The 20680-nt window shown below is 43.4% G+C and overlaps 1 protein-coding gene across 2 annotated transcripts in view; it reads left to right on the top strand.

The window, feature by feature from the left end:
* Nucleotides 1-20680, top strand: part of Galnt17 (polypeptide N-acetylgalactosaminyltransferase 17) — a 508402-nt gene that overhangs the window by 393474 nt on the left and 94248 nt on the right. The gene's annotated exons all lie outside the window — the stretch shown is intronic.

The raw sequence follows: 20680 nt of genomic DNA, 5'->3' as shown, positions 1-20680 counted from the left end.
GGACGATGGGCTTGCTCTCTCCATTTTTGCTCTTCTTCTTCTTCTTCTTCTTCTTCTTCTTCTTCTTCTTCTTCTTCTTCTTCTTCTTCTTCTTCCTCGTCTTCTTCTTCCTCTTCCTCCTCTTCCTCCTCTTCCTCTTCTTCTTCCTCTTCTTCCTCTTCTTCTCCTTCTCCTCCTCCTTCTCCTCCTCCTCCTTCTCTTCCTCCTCCTCTTCTTCCTTCTCCTCCTCCTGTTCTTCTTCCTCCTCCTCCTCCTCTCCCTCTCTCCTCCTCATTCTCCTTCTCCCTCTCTCTTCCTCCTCCTCCTCCTTTTTGTCATTCCTTCTTCTTTTCCTCCCTCCTTCCTGGCAAGAATAACACATGGGGGTGTAATGCTGTAAAGATCCAGTCACCTCAGGTGATAACAAAATGTCTGCTTGTTTTTCCCTCAGTGATGTTAAGATTCAACACTAAGTTCAGACATTGTCAGCCTGACTGATCCATTACAAAGCTCGCCCTCAACCTTTTGCCTAATTAATGGTCTTTGCAGCCACCTGTGATCATCATCTTCGTCTATTATTTCATTAGTGTCTACAAAATGGTAGGATTTTTTTTAAATTCTGCATTCATTCTACATTTAAAAACTATAATTCTTCTATTAAGAACTTGCCTTGTTCAACTCTTTGGATACTCTGAAATACAGTTCAAACAAACAAATAAAAAAAGCAGGATAAATCCTACATGTCCTCCTTTAAATGTTTTTAGACAAATGACTTGGTGCCGTAGCAACCTCCAAAGATGACCAAAGGGGTTGTTAGAGTCTTTCTTCTAGCAATATTATGAACTAAAAAAAATTAAATGTATATTTTATGTGTCTCAGTCCATTAGAGTCATTATTCATTCCCCCCTAGTGTATATGTGTTTTTATGAAGGCATAATTTAATACAATAAAATTGTACAGGTTGTCAGTCTTCAACCTGAGGAGTTTCACCATTCTATACACCCTTCACCTTCCAAAATAAGATATTGAATATAATTCGCCGGAGAAAAAACCCTCCTCTGCCCTTTTCCCATTAGTTCTTTCTGAAGTCCTGACCCCTCCTCCCCAGTCCATCATTTTCTGACATTTTTCACAGAGATGAGTTAGATCTGTGCCAGCGTGTCATCTCATGGAATTGTACCTTACCTGCCACATGACAGCTGGCTTCCTTCAGCTACAGTAGCATTTCTGATATCCTCCTAAGTCATCCTGGTGTGTACCAGCCGTGCATTCATTGTTATGGCTGACAAGTCAGTATTCCATACTGTCCGTGCACAGTCATTGGTTTGTCCATTTTCTTGCTGTGATGGTTTATATCCGGATGTCTCCCTGATGCCCCGGGTGACGGGACTGTGGGGGTCTGGCACATCACTGAGGCCATGATTTGGAAGGGACACATCTCCCTTCTTGACTCCACCTCGTGGTCTCTGCATCCTGACTGCCATGATGTGAGCAGCTGCTCATACCTACTCATCTGGAAGGCCATCCTGCCATAAAGCTGGCAGGCTGTGGGCTGGAACCATGAGCCGAAGCAAAGCCCTCCTCTTTCATGCTGTAGGTATTCAATATTCTGTCCCAGCAATGAGCAAGGTGGCTGGGGCACTCGCTGATGGAAACTTGGGTTGTTTTCAATTTGAGAGTGTCATGAGCGTTCACATGAAGTCTTCGTTAGACGTATGTTTTGATGTCTCTTAGATAAATGCCTAGGAATTAAATCACTGGGGCACATGGAAAATGTGTCTCACTTTTTAAGCAGTGGCCAACTAGGTATCCATAGTGACCATTTCTCATTCCTACAAGCGCCACATGAGAGTTCCAGGTATTCCACCGCTGCGGTAGTATTTGGTATCGTCAAAATTTATTTCAACGAACCTAGTAGGTTTGAAGTATTACTGTATTTTTTTTGTTTGTTTGTTTTTTGGGTTTTTTTTTATTTATTTAGGAACAGGGTATACAGGGTGTACAGGTCTCACTGCATAGGTCGGACTCGTAATCATCCTCCCGTTTACAGCCTCCCGAGTGCTGGGATTACAGGTGCACGCCACCACACCCAGTCTCAATGCTGTCTCAGCGCCCCCTGGGGGCGGGGCTGGCACGGCAGGCCCCTTTGTCTGCCTAAGCAGGTGTCTTAATCCACTGAGCTATTTGGCTGGTCCTAAAATACTACTGTAATGTTTTCCTTTGCGTATTGATCATAGTGAGCCCCTTCCAAACTGATCATATTGAGGCCCTGTCTTTGTACTTGTAGAAAATTTGAGTATCTTCTTCTGCCCACCTTTAAACATCATGTTGCTTTATTTTATTGCTAATTTGCAGGGTTCATTATGTGTACTCTTGATACAATTCCTTCTTCAAATATACACACTGTGAGTACTTTTTGCTCAAGCTGTGGCTTGTCTATTCATTTTCTTTTTTGCTTCCCACTAGAAATTTTATGGTTGTGCCTTTCACATTAAGGTCTATGGTCCACAAACGCTCTGAACAAAACATAAAAGAATACCTCAAGGAGGGAAATACTTGAGACAGCTCAGTGGACTAAGCGCTGCTTTGGCAAATGCAGGGAACAGTTTTCAACCCCCGACCCTGCATACCAGGCCGCTCCCGGCTCTCCTGGGTTGCACTAATTGGGCAACTGAGTTCCAGCATGGTGGTGCACACCTGAAATCCCAGCACTAGGGAGGCTGAAAAACAAGAGGATCACTACAAGTCTGAGCTGCATAGTGAGACCCTGTACCAAATACATAAATTAAAAAAGAAAAAGAAAAAGAAAGAAAGAAAAATACCTGTCTGAAATGTACACACAGAATAATTAGCAATGAAGGAAAAATTAGACTTCATTCAAATTTATACTTTCAACTCATCAGAACATAGCCATTGCAACATGAATGGGCAACCCCAAAACCCAGCTTGCAAGGTAACTTAGGTGCAGGGCAGGTAACGCAGCAAGGGGCCTCAGAGTGCGTGGGACCCCAGGACTTCGTGAAGCACCTCTCATCACAGCTTCAACCCAGAACACTGTGCTCTTGGTAACAGAATGGAAAGGGCTCAGCTCGCACTGGGATCCGGAAACCTTCCCAGAAAGAACCCTGCAGAGCAGTCCCATGCAGCCAAACCACATATGCGCTGCAGGTTTCAATGGATCGTGTTTATCTCACTGATCTTAAACTAGAAGAACACTGAGAACCCAGTTGTAGCGCCCAAGTAAAGCTCTATGTTGTTATTTATCGCTGCTGTATTGAACTAGAGCTTCTGAATGTGCTGTAATTAGAATAACCACGTGTGCTCTTTAGAAGGCATGACTTGCGCTGAGTGAAATCTATTTTTCTTAATCATTCAGCACACCACTAATTAATATAGTATAGTAGGCCATTATGTGGTGTACTGCACTTCAATCAGCCATTGGATGCTTGTTGGAAATTTACTTATAAACCATTACCATGTAAGTGAAATTATGAAAGAAAAAAAAATGAATAGACAAGTCGCCTAATGGGAAAAATTCCTAGTGCCTTTATTTTATCTAGATGATGCATTAATAGTCTTGCCATCTAAGATAAAAGAACAGGGCTTTTACAGCCATTTTGCAGAAATTCCAACCAAAATTTCCATTCTCCACTTGTCTATTTCTCATCCCAGAGCTGAAATTAGTGATTTTTTTCTGAGGAGCACTCATTCCTTCTAATGAGGAATAATACTTAGAGACCACAGTCTTGCGCTCTCGATGTTGTGGATTCATTATATCTAAAGCTTTGCAATAAATAAAACAAGACTCTACCATGTTAGGAAGTGAACACAAATCATCATTTTACACTAATAGCTCCAATTCAAATTTATGACTACAGGATTATGAATCTTTGATTTTATATTTACTTTCCCTAAAAGTCTTCATTCACATTGACTTAATTTCTTATTTGCTTTCTCCTACTGTATGCAGTGAGTTTGAGTTTAAAATCCCACCTAACAAGTTGACTGAGTGAACTTTAATGTTTCTCTGTGTTCCATTTTGTTCCTGGAATATATTGCACTAGAAATGGGTAATCAACACTCTGTTTTACAGTTATTTAGAGTGATTCTTTCTCTGTGTAGTTATGCCAGCCTCTCTGGATGTAGAATATTAGAATTATACACCAATGAAAAATCAAGTTGAGTTTTTCTTTTTCTCTGAGGTTGCAATCAGTTGACTAAGTCTCTTGACCTAAAGTTTCAACTTTTTGCAGTCTGTACTGCGCAGTCATACCAAGGCACACCAAGCACTGCCTTCTTTTGGCCAATTTCTACACCGAATCCTCTCCAAATTCCAGCCTCACACCACCTAGCAATTCGCACTGCCAGAGCTGCAGGCCTGGGCTTTCACATAGGTGGCTTTGCTTTGTGTGTAAATCTGTCCCCGTACAACGTGAGTTTTGGTGGGAGCAAACACCCAGTTCATAGCAGTTGTCAAAATTAAAGTAAACTCTGTGTTCCAGAGCTGAGCAAGAGAGAGGTTTTGCTGTGGGTGGGCTTGTATATCTGAAAGTTGAAACTCTATGATTACTACTACTACTACTACTACTAGTAGTACTACTACCACTACTAGTACTACTACTACTACTACTACTACTACTACTACTACTACTGGTCACAAAACATTGAAGAAAAATAATCTAAGAATTTCTAGGCAGACATAAGAAAAAAAAATCCCTTCTATCCTCCTCTCCCAAAGATCTTTCTGACTGTTGTCTTAGTACACTTTGGATTTTGATAACTGCATACCACACACTGGGTGACTTACAAAGATTAGGCATTTACTTAGCGTAGGAAGTTTATTTAGTTTGTGAACCTAGAGGCTGGGAAGTGGAAGAGCGCGGTGCCAGCATCTGCTAGGCATGTTGTGGTGCAAAATCCCACCCGGACAACTTAGTGAGACCCTGTCCTGAAATAAGAAAAGAAAAAGGTGTGGGACTATTTGGGTCCCTCGGACCACAGGAAGAAGAAGAGGAAACAGAAGAGGAGAAAGAGAAGGATGAGGAGAAATAGAAGAAGAAATACTGTTAGAACCTTTTGCCGGGTGACGGCTTCGGGTCTGGAGGGTAGCACACACCCAGCTTCTCCTTCTCACGGAACGAAGGCCGTCACATGGTCCTCCCTGCCATGACCTCCTGTGATTTGGAGTGCTTTCCGGCTGCCCCATCTCTACATACTCCAAGAATATGGGCCTTCGGGATGAAGTTTCAGCGTGAGCTGTGGGGCCCACAAGCAGCCAGACCACAGCACTGGTCAAGGCCAAATTAAATCCTGGTGTTGCCAAAGATGACGCAAAGACTCGAAAGAACGCATAGAGGCGTAGCGTCTGCGGAGGCAGCGTGGAACAGGAAAGAGAGCCACAGCAAGAGGCGCTCACCCCACTGAGCAGCGCACTCTTGCCCCCGGGCACCCGGTGGGCCTGCGAGCAAGGAAGCGCTACGTCGGAGAACTACTTCCCACAACAGTCATTGTGCTTAAATATGACAGGCCAAAAAGCACTTAGAAGCAGCACTATTGTTGTTTTGCTCTTTATTTATAATCTGAGTTTCTCATATAAAAGAATCCGTGCTGTATTTAGACTTCATATCTAATTATTTCACTGAACATTATGATCTTGAGCTGCACCATTTACTGATATATGCCAAGTTTATCCTTTTTTGCTGCAGAGTCATACTCCATTGTGTGTAAATAATAGGAAGTTGGGGGATCTTTCTCAAATGAGGAGAACAAGAGATGGATGAATAGTAGGAGCGAGCAAGGCAAAAGGATCTAAAAAGACAGAGTTGAAAACAATGGAAATAAAAGTTTTTGCAGATAGGAAGGGGAGTAAGAGTTGAAGGGCGTGGGAAGGGATAGAAGGGGAGAGGAAAGAAGAAAGAATCAAGATGTGTTTTGCATGTGTCTGAACTCTCTGTGAAAAATGGAATTATTTTGCATGCAAACTTGTACTAATAAGAAATTTTTTTGAAATCCAGTACTTGCCACGGAGGTGGCACCCTAAGGGCAGCTGCTGCAGCAAGAGAAGCACAAGCTCAAGTCTCCCCTGGGGAATGTACTGAGATCCTGTTTCCAAACAAAATATATAGGGCTGGGGAGGTAGATCATCCGTCTATGTGCCTGCCTGGCCAGCGCAGGGACCAAGGTTCCAGCCCCGGTACCACATGCCACGCCAGCCACCGAGACGGAGTGTGCTGGTGCACCCGTATTATCCCAGTGCCAGGAAATCTGAAACAGGAGGGTCACTATGAGTGTGAGCTGAGTAGCAAAACCTGTACTGATTAATTAATTAATATATAAAAGCTGGAGACGTTTTGATCCACAGCACTGCAAAAGAAGGAGAAAGGGGAAATGGAGGAGGGGGAGGTGCAAAGAATGGGGGGAGAAGGGGAAGGGACAATGAGAGGGAGGGGGGAGGAGGAGGAAGAGGAGGGGTAGGGGGAGGAAGAGGAAGAGGAGGAAGAAGAGGAGGAGGGGGAGGAGGAAGAGGAAGAGGAGGAAAAGGAGGAGGGGGAGGAGGAGGAAGAAGAAGAGAAGGAGGAAGAGGAGGAGGAGGAAGAAGAGCAGGAGGAGGAGGAGGAGGAAGAGGCTAAGGAAATGCCCTTAGCTGGGTGCACTGGTGCACGCCTAGAATCCCTGAACACTGGGAAGCTGAGTGAGGAGGATGGCAAGTTCAAGTGCTACCTGGGCAACAGAGCAAGACCCTGTCTCAAAATGAAAGACATTGAAAGATCTTAGGGAAGTAGCTCGGTGTTAAAGAGTCCCTGGGTTTGATCCCAGCACCACAGAAATTTTTTGTAACTGCTGAATGGTCCCAGATACAGTGTGAGGCATTTTCCAGACATGGGATTGTTGCTCACTGCCCATGAGACTCCTGTGAATCAGTCGATATTGGTCCCATTTTACAGATGGTAGTACTGGGGTTGACAGGAATCGAGTAATTTGTCTAAGATTTGACAGCTAATAAATAGAAGAGCCACGACTCAAGCCATATCTGTCTGTCTTTACCGTTCTTAGGAGGTTTTCCACCTACTGCTTGGAACATTTATTCATCTGGAGCGCCTCATCCATACACCATCTGAGTAACTATGACAACACTCAGATGCACAGTGATGTAGTCGCACAAGAGGTCCTCACAATACTGCTTGTATACAAATACACCCCATAAAACAATCCTATTTGTAATAAATAGGCCATTCATAATCCTTATGTAGAAACACAGACAGATAACGTGTCCGTACATATATTTCATGGAATACACTATCTCCTATACAGAGAACTGTAGTTATGTAATAAACAAAAAATGTGTTTGAAACAGCATGAAATTGAATTTCCTCAGCCATAAATTGTGTTATATTTATGTCTAAGTTATAGTTCAAGAAACAGAACTGCGATGTTGATATTTTTATAAATGCTGTCTAATGTATTTCTATTAGGGGAGATATATTCACTGTGCTGAAATGTATTATCATAATAGCCAAACCATTTATTCTACCACTGGAAAATTGTGTGTGGTTATTCTGTTTGGAATTTCACTTGCCTGCTCCTGGCCTGCCAGATCTATTGTAAATTATCGGAGGCGTCTGTGAGTTATTTTATAGGAAGCATCCATCTATTTTTACAACTCCAAAAAGTCTGTCACTTGCATTCATCTCCCTGGGAATAAAGCAATAATTTGATTCTCTATAAATGTGAACCTGAATTTACACCATCCTCTTGAGTTGGGACTTTAGTGAGGTGTGTGATTTATGGCTCTGTGTTTCTGGGGCAGGGGACTAGAGTGTGGCCTCCTGCTGTGTGTGTTGTCATTTTTCACTATTTTCAAACAAAAGGGAATGCTGTTCAACCTGTGTGTATTCCACGTAGGTTCTAACCGTTTTGCTCCCTGCCATTGTTAGTATGTTGAATGCTGGACTAGAAGGAAAATCCACAAGGGTACTGAGTTTGTCCCTTAGAGCCCTGAACCAGGGAGTTGAGTAGATGTTTGTGAACAAGCCAGGGACTGGGTTGTGCTCAGCCTTTAGAGACTCCTGGTACAGTTGCTTAAACTTTCAGGGCTTCAACAGCAAAGAGGCTCAATGCCTGACAATCTGCTGGGAATCTGTTACCTAGCAGGCAGGCCAGCATCATCCATCACTGGAGTTTCATCCTTTGGCCCATGAGGGATTGGCTTCTCTCAGGAATCAGTCTTCTCTCTCCTTTTCACTTGCTCGTTAGCCAAGGGGGAAGATGTCCCTTATCAGCTACCCAAGGTCCTAAGGAAACAAGGCTGTTTGTGCTTAGAATTGTGTGTGCTCCTAGGACTAGGAAACTTGGCCATAAGGAGACTTTGGATTATCACTGAACTCAGAGGGGTGGAGGGTATGAATGTAAAGTAATCAAGGCTAGTGTGGGTAGCCAGAGAAACTGCAGTACCAGGAAGCCCAGAGGGAAAGACAGCGCACCAGGGCCAGCAAGGTGCGGAGCACTTCTGGAGGCCCTGTGATGGGTGGGATCAGTCTGCTGCCTGAGCTCATCTTTCTCGTGCACTCTGCAGCCTGATGCTGGGCCAGCCTGGCCTCTCTTGACAAAACCACCCCTCTCTCTGCAGCAGAGCCCACTGAGGAATCTGGGTTGTACATTACCGTATTCTGCATCTGAGTGATTTTTGCTGGGGGGCTGTGCTGGATGGCAACCACTTGTCCTTGAAGATGGTTCCCTAAGTATTACATGCCATCCTGTCTCTGCAAGAAAACTACGTGTGCCAACGGTCTTCATTACGGAGGAAACTCTTCTGCCAACTACTTGAAAGAAGGCTAAGTGGCTTGAGGCAGATGAGTTTGCCAGGTCCAACCCTCATCTTTGAAACCATGATCCATCTTGCTCAGAAGGTCACAGGTGGGGACTTTTTCAGTGAACCATCACATGCTCCCACTGTCTACTTTACAGAAAATGAACCGGCACCCCCTTGGATGATTTTGTAATTAATTCCCGTCATTTTTTTTAACCTCAGAGGGGAAACCCATTGTGCATTTGTCTGCCCTATGAAGTATTCAAGCTATGTGTTTCCTTTGTGTGACAGAAATGGAAAGAATTAAAGCCTCACATGTTTTCTGAAGCTTGCACTTAAGCTTTTTTCCCCCCAACCCTTTCTGAGTCACATTCAGATTCCATTTTTCCTACAAGAAATAGCCATGTAAGAAATTACAAAAGGTCCATTTTATGGCTGTAAAAGAGGCCAAAGAAATATGCAGATTTCAGTGAAAAGCTATCATTTTCTTTTTTAATATGTTTTGGTCCCCACTGACACTTGTACCAAGTTCTTTTTCTTTTCTTTTTTTTTTTTTTTTTTTTCACCCAGGAAATCAGTCATTCCTTTGGGCTTGGAAATTTGAGGCTTTTTGTTTTCAGAAAATTCTCAAGGGAAAGTTACTCTGAGGATAAGGTGAATAGACTGGCTGAACTGAGATTCCTGGCAAGGTTGGGGGCCTGCTCTGGGCAGCAGGAGAGTTCTCAGAAGTTCCTTGGGCTACTTTAAGACACAGAAGGCAGATCTAGGCAGAAGTGGGTGAGAAAGGATTTCTCTAGAACTAGATAGTTGGAAAATGAGATGAGCTAGAGAAGGTTAGTCAGTGTTCAAGGACCAGCTGTGTAACAAGTTGCCCCCAAACCAGCAATTATTTTATTGTCTCCCCTGTGCATCAGGAATCCAGATGGGTAATAATAATGAGTTAGGGGTTGAATTGTATCCCCCAAAGAGGACACATTGAAGTCCTGACCCTTGGACCCTGTTTATGGGACCTTCTTTGGAAACAGTCTTGGCAGATGTAGTCAAGTTAGCATGAGCTTGGTCTGGTTGACCTTCATCCTGTACAACAGTATCCTGGTAAGGAAAAGAAGATGAGATGCAAACACACAAAATGAGACCATGTGACAACAGAGACTGGAGGGATGTGACTGTAAGCCAAAGACTGAGGGCCACCACCATGAGCCAGGAAGAGGACAAGAGAAGATTCTCCCCCATAGGTTCCCAAGGGAGCCTCATCCTGCTGTCACCCTGATCCTGAACATCTGTCCTCCAGATGTAATAGGCAACAGCATTCATAGCTACCCAGTGTGTGGTAATTGGTTTTAGCCCTGAAAACAAATTGAGGGAGGGTAAAGCTCTTGTTCTGAGTGTTCTGAGAGTCTGGTGAGAGGAATTGAAGGGTGGACACTAGAATGTTGGGCTGTCTGTCACATGTCTGATAGCTGATGCCTGCTGTCACTTGGAACCTTGTTTTGGCCATCAGGCAGAGCACCTCCACATGGCTGCTATGGGTAGTCCCTGTGGGTGGGCTGGCTTGGGCAATTCCATAGCTAGCTTCCAAGAGCAAGCATCCCAAAGGACCAGGCAGAAGCGCATCATGGTTTATGACCTCGCGTTGGAAGCCATACAGCGTCTTCATACAGTCTACCATAAGCATCACTCAAGGGGAGCTCTGGATTCATGAGGGGAGAACATTGACCCCACTTCTTAATGAAGAGAATGTCAAGGACTCACCACAGAAGAGCATCAGGTGTGCAAGAAATAGTGGCAGCAATTTTTGGAAAGTCTAGTCTGCCACAGTAGAAAATGCACTGCCACAGGCTTGAGCAGATTCGACAGTCTCCGTCCAATAGGAGGGGTTGGAACAGTCTGTCTGCCTTCCTATCTCCTTTTAACTCTTCCATTTCCCTCATGGGACATCTCTGCTGCTACATGGGGTGCTCAACTTTTTTTCTGATTTTCCAGCCAAGAAGAAACTAAGTGTCAATAAACGTGTCTCAGTCCTTGGACAGGGAAGCAATTTAAGCCATGGCTCAGGGCCTTTGTTAGCTAAGAAGAAAGGTTGCTGGCCTCATGGACATAGCACATAGAGGACAAGGTGGATGAGCCACTCTCTGTTGGGCAAAGCCAAAGTGATTAGTCCCATAGGTCAAGTGGAAGCCAGCACTGAGGAACCAAGACACCAAAGAGGTTTCTTGGCCAAGGCAGTGGGGTTAGCCCCATTTTAGGGCCCTGCTGCAGCACAATTATATTGCTTGTGTGGTGCCAATACATGTCTTCTTCTACCCCTCATATTTCACTGAGCCTTTAGTTCATCATCTCCCTGGCCTTCACCTTCATCATATCTCATAATCCTCTATATTCTGCAGTAACAGAATGACAGCTTCATTTCTTACTAGAGAAATGTATCTCTCTCACTCAGAAAGGAGGAACATTCTAGAAGAGTCTTGTCCCTCCCATAATGCCACTGGCTTTTCTCCAAAGCAGCAAAGAAGGTCATTGATGTGCCATGGCTCACAGCTGGTCCCTCTGGTCAGCAAAGATGTGGGTGACACTCCCATCATGTCTGTGTATATCTCTTGTGAAGACACAACAGCTGTGTTTATCAGTTCTCTCATCTGGGTTTACTGGTAGCTGTTTGCTTCCACTGTGACTTTTAGGTTTGTTTGTGTACTGTTTTATTCATCTTTAGTGTAGGAGATTTAAAATAGATTTAGGATATGCAGCTCTAGGAATGACAGGCCTCAATGAACTTTCTAGAAACATTTGAAAATTGAATTGCCATTTTGGCAATGCTTGGGTAGTCGAAGGACTCCAATGTTGTAGACACAACAGTCTAGCAGAGGGTCAGCCAGTAAGCAACTCAATCTTTTCAAATAGGGAATAACAAATTGGAGAAAAATGATCTGAAGAGAGAATCCTGAATCATATAAGGAACAAAAGGACTTAGGCATCAGTTTGAGGCCTTGTGGTCAGGGATGATGTCTCCAACACAGGATATTAAAGCAGGATCTGATGAGTGAGGAGATAGACAGACAGATCACAACCACAAATGTTCCTGAAGGACCAGAGGATTCAGAGAGGTCTCAGTGTTTGAAGACAAGCAGGTTTGCTAGATTCTACAACCTAGGGAAGGCCTGTAGGGCCAAGCAGAAGAGGTCAATGCAGTTTGAGAGGGATGAGGTTACAAAGAGGCAGGAAAGAGCCTGGTCTTGTGGGCCTCACATGCCACTGTATACCCTGGAGATCACCCCAGCTTATTAGAGCCAGACAGTCCCATACGGACTCAAACCAAGACTGGATTCAAGCTGGGAAAGAGAGGAGACATGCTGGTCTGGCTGCCCTGCAGAGAGACTCTAAGGGGCTTCGCTCTCCCTTATAGTGCAGTGGGCATGTGGAAGATGGTTGCCTAGGGGAGGGCAGCCAGAATTTGGAGCTCTGAATCCCTCTTGTTCCACCCCTGCCTCATCCTGGGTGACCTGAGGAGATACGGTCTCTTCCTCCTGCCAAAGCAGTCCTGGAAGCCACCCAAATACCATCTAATTTATTAAATAAATCCTCTGTGTTGGGGATTGAACCTAAGGCCTTTGCAATGAGCAATGTCCCCAGTCCTTTTTATTTTTTGAGACAGTCATTCTAATTCTCTTAAGTGGCCTAAGCAGAGCTATAACTCGTGATCCTCCTGCCTCAGCCTCTAAGAATGCTGGGATTCTAGATACACCCAGGCCACTGGGTAAATTTTAAGGAGATGCCATTGCTTCTGCCATTACTCCTAGAGGCCATCCATTAGAGCATAATTTCTTACCTGGATGCTTTTGACATTTACAGCTGGGAAACTGCTGTGCGTGTGTGTGTGTGTGTGTGTGTGTGTGTGTGTGTGTGTGTGTGTGTGTGTATGTGTGGTTTGAAGGCTGGACTGAGTGTTAACAGGATATTTCGCAGCATCCCTGCTTCTACCCACTACATATCAACAGTGCTCCTCCCATCACTCGAGTTGTAACAACCCAAAATATTCTCGGGTATTGCTGCTATCACGGGGGAGAAGAGGGAAGGCCACCCCTAATTAAAGATTGCTAATTTAAATTACACATTTTCATTCTCAAGGAGATCTTGGGAGGCTAAAACTCCTTCCCTATTGTCGTGTTGTGCAGTCTTCCAAAGAGTCACAGCCCACGAGCAGGTACAGAGTAGGCGAGGGAAAGGCAATTGGGAAAACGAGTGTCAAATAAAAGCTTTTGAGTGAAGAAGTAGTAATAAACAAGGGGGAGAAACAGTGACATACAGCAAGAGAGAACCAGTCTTTCTGGAAAGCTACAGGACAGGAACCTGGGCACTGAATGGGGAACCAAAGGGTACATTGGGAAAGACCAGGCAAAGGATCAGCCATAGAGGAAGGGAACTGGGGACCGATCTCTTGGTGACAGCCAAGCATGGCTGCTCATTATGTGCTGGGCACCAAATGGCCTGAGTGCTCACAGCAACACAGAACAAGATTTTATGATTTCCTACTTTGTGAATGGGAAACCAAGGCACCTGCAGGTGAGGTGAGTGATCCGCAGAGCCGAAAGAAGTCAGTGTGCAAAGTTAACGTTGATCAAGGCTGAGCTGGACCTGGAGAAGCAGGATTACAGGAACCATCAGAAGTGACACATGGACCAGTGGAGAATGGAATCCAGCAGAAATGGGGAGACTGGCGCTGGCTGGGAGTACAGAGCAGAAAGACCAGGAAATAGAGAGGGCGTAAGAAGGAAACCCAAGATGGAGAACTCAGAGGGACAGACCCTGGGAGCTCACAAACCCAGAGTGGCTCTCAGAATTTCCATGAAATCATTGCACATCTCTTTCCTCCAAGGGCTGCAGATCTGGGCAGAACAGGCTTAGCTGAAGCAGCTGCAAGCAGGTTCTCTGCAGCTGACCCTCTCAAGGTGGGCCTTTGCAGTCCTTCCACACTGACTAAATAAATTAGTATGCCTCCTGACTTCCATGGCAGCCATCTCAAATGAGCTCTCTTTCTTGTCCTAAACTCATCTTCTTCAGGGGAAGGAATTTTGGGAGCATCCCTAATTTAAAAAATGAAATTTGTAAAGCATTTTTCAACTGAGCCATCAATCTACAAAGAGCAGTGGTGCTATTTCATGCTACTTTGGGACAAATATTACTCTCTGCTCAGATCTGGAATTTTAGCTTTTTATATACTCAATTTGTGCTGAGAAGGGGCTTTTGATTCCAGCCTGAAGAATTCCGTGCTAAAGCAGTGGCTCCTGGCTCCCAACAGTCACTTCAAAACAGAGTGACCCCACTTTGCTAGACAAGGGTACCCTGGGAAGGCAGGAAAGGGTTGCATCTTTGGTGCCTTGGCTTTGAAAACTGCTGCATTGTGGAATAATTGGAGCATTTCAAATTAGAAATGGAGTTACGACCACTGACCATTGGTCTCTCCAAGATGGCTCTCTCGTTTGCTTGCTCTTTTTCTAAAATTGTTAAGAGTGGGTGGGAAGTGTAGCTGAGTACAGAGGTCTTGGTTGCATTCTCCACTCACTGTACAGAAAAATAAAATAGTGGGGTCATCTGTGCCTGTTATCAGACAGCCTGACCCTGAAGATCTCCTGGGACAAGACATTTGCCGTTCTCTCTACTTTCACCAAACGGCTGAGATGTGTGGATATTACTGGTGGTTTTAATGATTTGCTTAGAGTCTGGAGCGTAAGTCAGGTACGGTGTCCAGTGATCAGCCCTGTATTTCATTCTTAGCACCACCCAGGAGCTATCGGTGCTTCCTTATTATCATTATCACTGCGTGCACACAGTCCAGGAAGCTGAGTCATGGTGTGCAGGAATGGAGGGGCTGGGCTTTGAACACAACTGGCATGGACTCAGGGGCTTTATAATAACTGTGCAATACAGACTTATAATTCATGTTATAACTCAATGCACCAGCTCTCCCTGGCTGCCACACAAGGCCACCGCTTCTATTGTCTGCATCGCTGTAACTCAAGTTCAAGTCCTCTTCTATACAGAATTCTTTCAGATTCTTTTTTTTTTTTTAAAAAAAATTAATTTTATTGAGAAAAAAATTTCAACGTGACAGCTTCAAAACAGGTTGGTAGGAGAGTTACAACAATTAATAGATTGCATATTGTTGTCTTTGTAGTAGTCATTCATAGCACAAGATGCAGACATGGTTTCCTGTCTAAACACTATTAGTATAGATCTTTCTTCTTATTGAATTAAGATAAAGTAGCTGTATATCTATCCAAAGAGGAATGTGATCAATGATGTAGTGTGTGCCTAAAGAGAATCACATGGAGAGAAAACATTCTCTCAGGCTTTCTCAGAGAGCAAATTGGCCAAGCAATGGGAGTGACTTATCCACATGACTGACATTGACCAAGGATCTACAAAGTACAGTACAGGGTTTCGGGATAAGTCCTGAGGGGACTTGACTGACCGTGTCAGATACAAAAGTTACATTTTTTTGTTATATAGGTCTTGCTTTATTTTTGTCTTAGCCATCCAGCAGAAAAGTGTAGAAACAAGGCATGAAAAGCAAAGCCATGTAATTATGCTGAGCTGTGGAAGGCTCAAGTCATCAGATTTGAACATTGCCAGTCCTGTGGATAACCCACTATTATTGGAATATTTTGCTGAATTCATGTACCTACAATATTTGGGTGGCAATGGAATACCCATCTCTGAAAAAAACTGAACAAAAAAAGGTGATATAAATGAAGGACACTTTTGTATCAGATTCTTAATCAAAGTTGTGAGAACGCCCTCCTGTGTCCTGCCATCTACCCCTTCCATCCAGTTCTCTCATCTACAGGGGAAGTGAACCTGGTTCTTCTCTGGTCTTTAATCTGATGTTTTCACTCCTCCAGAGTGTCTCCTCCAGGGCACTGCTTAGAAAAGAACTTGATCCTTCGTAGGTGGCAAAGAACAGGGTGAAGAGAAAGGGACAGGTCTTATTCTAGAAGTGATGCTTAAAGCCTCTCCGTGGACAAGGTTGCAACCCACTCCTGCTCTGCCACAGAAGAGAAATGTTTTGTGAAATTCGCTTCAGCAAGAACCACAGAGGCAAAAAAACAAAACACTGAAGCTGCTTCACAGAGAAGACCTGATTCCAGGATCCCTAAACAACTGCACATGCTCCTCACATTCAAACCTGGCCCACTTTTTAAGTGTGGATGCACTTGACCTTGAGGGAAGCTTGGCTTTGTGCCAAGCTTCTGTGTGTTCATTCTGTTATTTATTTAACATAGTGGTCTGTATCAGAGGGGATCAATTCCAAGACCTTCCCTCAGATGCGAATAACCATGGATCCACAAGTCCCTTGCATAGAGCAGTGTGCTATTTGCATATGACCTCTGCCTACCCTCCTGCATACCTTAAACCAGCTGTAGATTACTCCAAATGCATAATAGGATGTAAACACTGTGTCAAGAGTTAACTGCATTGTTCTGAGAATGTCAAGAAAAGTCTCTGCATGTTGAGGTACAAATGCAATTTTAAAAAATATTTTCAGTTCAAGGTTGGGTACATCTATGGGTGCAGATCCTGCAGGGGGAGAAGCCAGCTCTAATTACAGAATGATTGAGAACTCTAAGTTGAAAACAGTATTAAGTTCTGGGGATAGAAAACTCTCAAGGCAACTCTCAAGGCAACTCTCAAGCTCAAGGCAAGTCTACTGGTCCAGGCTTATAATCAATCTCAGCACTCTGGGAGGCAGAGGCAAGAAGATCACAAGTTTGAACACAGCCTAAGAAATTCAGTAAAAACAAAAAGTAAAAATACTAAAAGGGTTGTGGATGTAACTCATTGCAAAGGCCCTGGATTCAGTCCCCAGTACCACAAAAATCAATCAGTCTTCTTCTCAAGGATGATAAAGAAGTTGGGGACTCTCCTAAGGCATGGTTGACCCAATAAGCCAAATGTTCTCAAGATGTTCTGGAGTTACAGAAAAGATCTCCAAGGACCTGGGAAATCAAGAGTAACTAACTTTACAGTTATAAGTGTATCTTAAAAGACACACGAAACAGACAAAAATTCCAAGGGAAGAGTGATTTGTATAGCTTAAGCTATATAAACATCTCAGGATCCAGGGCCTCAAGCAAAGTGTAAATCACAATGGGTAAGACTTACCAGTTCCAGTGTTTGTGGATTGAAATGAATGAACGCACCCTCTTCTCAGCTGTTACTCCCCTTCCATTTGGACTCTGTCACGAGTGTGGCCAGTGTGCTCAAATGGTTAGCACTTTGCATATGGATAAAGAAGCTCCACAGCTTTGGCAGCAAGGACATTTTTCTGAAATTCTGCTGTGTTTCTCCTATCACCTTCCACTTTATTGATGTCTTGCTTTATTACCTTTTATGCCATCTGATCATATCACAGAGCAGTAACAGTACATTTCTGTCTTCACCCATATTAAGGTTTTACTTGTATCTGTTTATAGGTTTCATCTTCTCATGGCTGTGATACTTATGACTACCTTCTCCTGCTCACCCAGCATAAGGACAGTTTTAAGATTGGTCAGTTTTGCTCTTAGAGCCTTGGTTTTGTTGAGTTTCCATCTATCAGCTTTAATTTCTTCAGTGTTAACTCTTCTTCTGACACACAGATGTGTTCAGACACACACACACACACACACACACACACACACACACACGGGAATCATATTTAGATTTATTTTGCTCCCAGTTTTGGGTATGTCAAAAGACAAAAATTATAACAAATTTAATTTAAAAATCTAATTGACTTTTATATACAATTCTAAAATTGGGCAAGACCTCATTCTGTAAAAATGGGCTGTGGGATCTGATGGGATAAGTGGGGAGTGTTGGCTTCATAGAAGGAAAGGATTGGATAAAGAAGAAAAAAGAACAGCAGGCAGATTGGTCATTTTAGAGTTACTTCCCTTATAAAGATTAAAGCAAAAAGGACTTCTTTACCTGGCTGGACAAACCTACCCTCTTTGGAGATTTAGCTAGTCTCTCTTTTTCTCTTCCTGATTCCTCAGAAGATCAAATAAAGCACTTAATTTTGGTTTGGTGCCCTGTTACATCAGCATGAATAACTTTTTTTGATTTGGTTTCTAGTGCAGGAGTAGTCTAAAACAACGGCCTCCCATAAATTTTATTTTATTTATTTGACTTTTGGCCAGATCAGCCCACCCTAGGGGCAGGGCTGGCTCAGCATGTGGTGCCAGGGATCGAACCCTGGTCTCTGCACTTGCCTGAGCTTGCCTAAGCAGGTGCTTAGTCTGCTGAGCTATCTCACTGCCAATAAATTTTATTTAACAGCTCACAGCTCTCTACACCAGGTGATATAGATTAAGGCTTTCAGGAAGCTACAAGCATTATGAATGGAGAGCACAGTGCATGTGAAAGAGGTGCTCAGTGGGGTTGAAGGCAAAGCCACAGAGATATCTGGTGATAAAGAATAAAGCCCCCTTCCCACAGAGCCTTCACCTCTTGCTAAAATACAAATCAAAATGAAATACAAATTACCCAAGATGGTGACATGGTGTGAAGCTCATTAAAAAGATTCTTTATACAGTCCTGAATTTCATCATTGATCCATGGAACACAGAAAGTATGTGCTCAAACAAGATATAGCTAAAGCACTTTATCATAAGAGTAAAGTCCTAAGAGCATAAAGGTGTATCTAGTTCAGGTCTTCTTTGAAACCTGGAACAGTCAGGAAACCAATTTTACAGATTCTTCTAAGAAAAAGGAGACTTTTATAACTACTAATCAGAAACAGGATGACAATAAGAAAGCGGAACAAAACCTAGAAGAAAGCACAAACCTTTTTTTGATGCTTTAAAGAGCAGATTAACAGCAAAGAAGAGCAACAGGTAAAAACAAGAAATATTTCAAAAATAATGTCAGAGAAGATGACTGATGTGGTGATCAGACAGGGAGACACAGTCTGTGGAGAGTAGGAATTTTCAGTGGAAAAGAGAAAAAACATCCCAAATGAAAAGACGAAAGAAGATTTCTCTTGCCGTGCAAAATCTTTTCGATAAGATGAGATGCCAGTTGTTGGTTCTTCGAAGTTTTTGCCTACACCAATTTCTTCCAAAGTTCTACCTATTTTCCCTTCCAGCAGATTTAGTATTTCTGTTTTAATATTTAGATCTTTGATCGATTTAGCTTGTAGTTCAGTGAATGGCAATAGATATGGGTCTACTTCTAATCTTCAACATGTGGAAAGCCAGTTTTTTCCAGAGCCGTGTATTAAAGAGGGTATCTTTCTTCCAGTCAAAATGTCTGGCTCCTTTGTCAAAAGATAAGGTAGTTCCAAATGAATTGCAGGATTGTTTTCTCTAATTTTGTGAGGTATGTTGTTAGAATTTTGATCAGGATTGTATAGCAATCTGTATAGCAGTTTTGGGAGTATTGTGATTTTCACTATATTGGTTCTTCCTAACCAAGAGCAAGGGATATCTTTCCATTTTCTTGTAGCCTCTTCAAGCTCCTTTTTCGGAGTAATGTAGTTTTCACTCTAGAGGTCTTTTGATTCCTTCATTAGATTGATTTCTAAGTATTTCATTTATTGTGAAATAGGAAGAAAATGTTCCAATAAGAAAAGCAGGTAGGAAGGGGAAGGAGGAAAAGAGAAAAGAATAAACGATGCAAAAAGCAGGAAAAAATAGAAATAAAACATTTGTAAATAAGGAAGGAAAAGGGAGCTGAAGGGAAGGTCGGGGAATGGAGGAAAAGAGAATTAAGTTATATTGTGTAGAGGTACAAATTCCCTATAAAGCATGTGATCATTATGTATACCTACCATGTACTGATCAACCTAATTAATAAAACAAGAGAAAAGAAGAATCTCCTATCTCTTGATTTTTAGTCTCTTTTGGTGCTTTTGCAACAGGGTAAAACAAAGTGAACTAAACTCCCTTTTTTTCCCACTGAAAATCAGCACCCTGAAAAACACCCCAAAATGTGCTGAGTAACTGTATCACTTGGTATAGGATAAGCTGCACTGCTGCGACGACTTTGCTCTGAACATTCAGTTGCTACCCTTGATCTTAGCAGGAAGGCCAAGAAGCAATGAACGCTCACTTGCCTAAAACATCAAAGCGAATGTCCTGTCCGTGTCAAGGGCAGTGGGAGTTGAATGTCTGTCCAGGGCAGGGCCCCAGTGTGCTTCCTACTGATATATACTAGTAGTATGTACCCCAAAGTTCATGTGTTGAATGAGAGACAGAAATGAGAGGTGAGGGCCAAGACAGCCCTGCAAAGCCACAATGCCTGGGGCTTACCTCCTCTCAAAAGACTTCTCCTCCTGCAGATCCCAGTCGCTCACAGTAGCATGTCTACATGCCCTGGAATGAGCAACTGTACCTCCCCCATGATGCTGTACCTCACCGTGGCCCAGAAGCAGTGGAACCAAGTGGCTGTGGACTGAGGCCATGAGCCACAATAAACCCTTCCTCCTTGAAGTGGCTTGGTTGTACATCTTGTCCCAGGGACAGAGCTGCTGCAGGTGATTGTGATCTGTTTTCTCCAGGAAAAGCCTGATGTAGTCCTCCTCAGCTGGCAGTAATTATTGCACGTGTGCCCTTTCGCTCTCCGATGTAGGCGTGGGGATGCACCGAGTGTACCTACATATTACAGTTTCGCCATCTCAAATCACTGTGGCAGGGAAGAGAATGAGCCAGTGTTGCTCTCAAATGCTCTGGTCTAACAGTGATGCACGTGATTTCATTCACCTCTTATGACAGTCATAGGGCTCTGTCTAGCTAGAAGAGGAGCAAGAGTCATGGAGGATCACACAGACAGTGAGCAAACACTATCTATTACCATCACAGTAACCCTAGTGAAAAGGAAGGAAAGAAGAAAGGGAGGGAGGGAGGGAGGGAGGGAGGG

The sequence above is a fragment of the Octodon degus genome, unplaced genomic scaffold (assembly GCF_000260255.1).
Source record: "Octodon degus isolate 3935 unplaced genomic scaffold, OctDeg1.0 scaffold00035, whole genome shotgun sequence".
NCBI classification, from domain to species: Eukaryota; Metazoa; Chordata; class Mammalia; order Rodentia; family Octodontidae; genus Octodon; species Octodon degus.
This window is presented reverse-complemented; position numbering and strand designations above follow the sequence as displayed.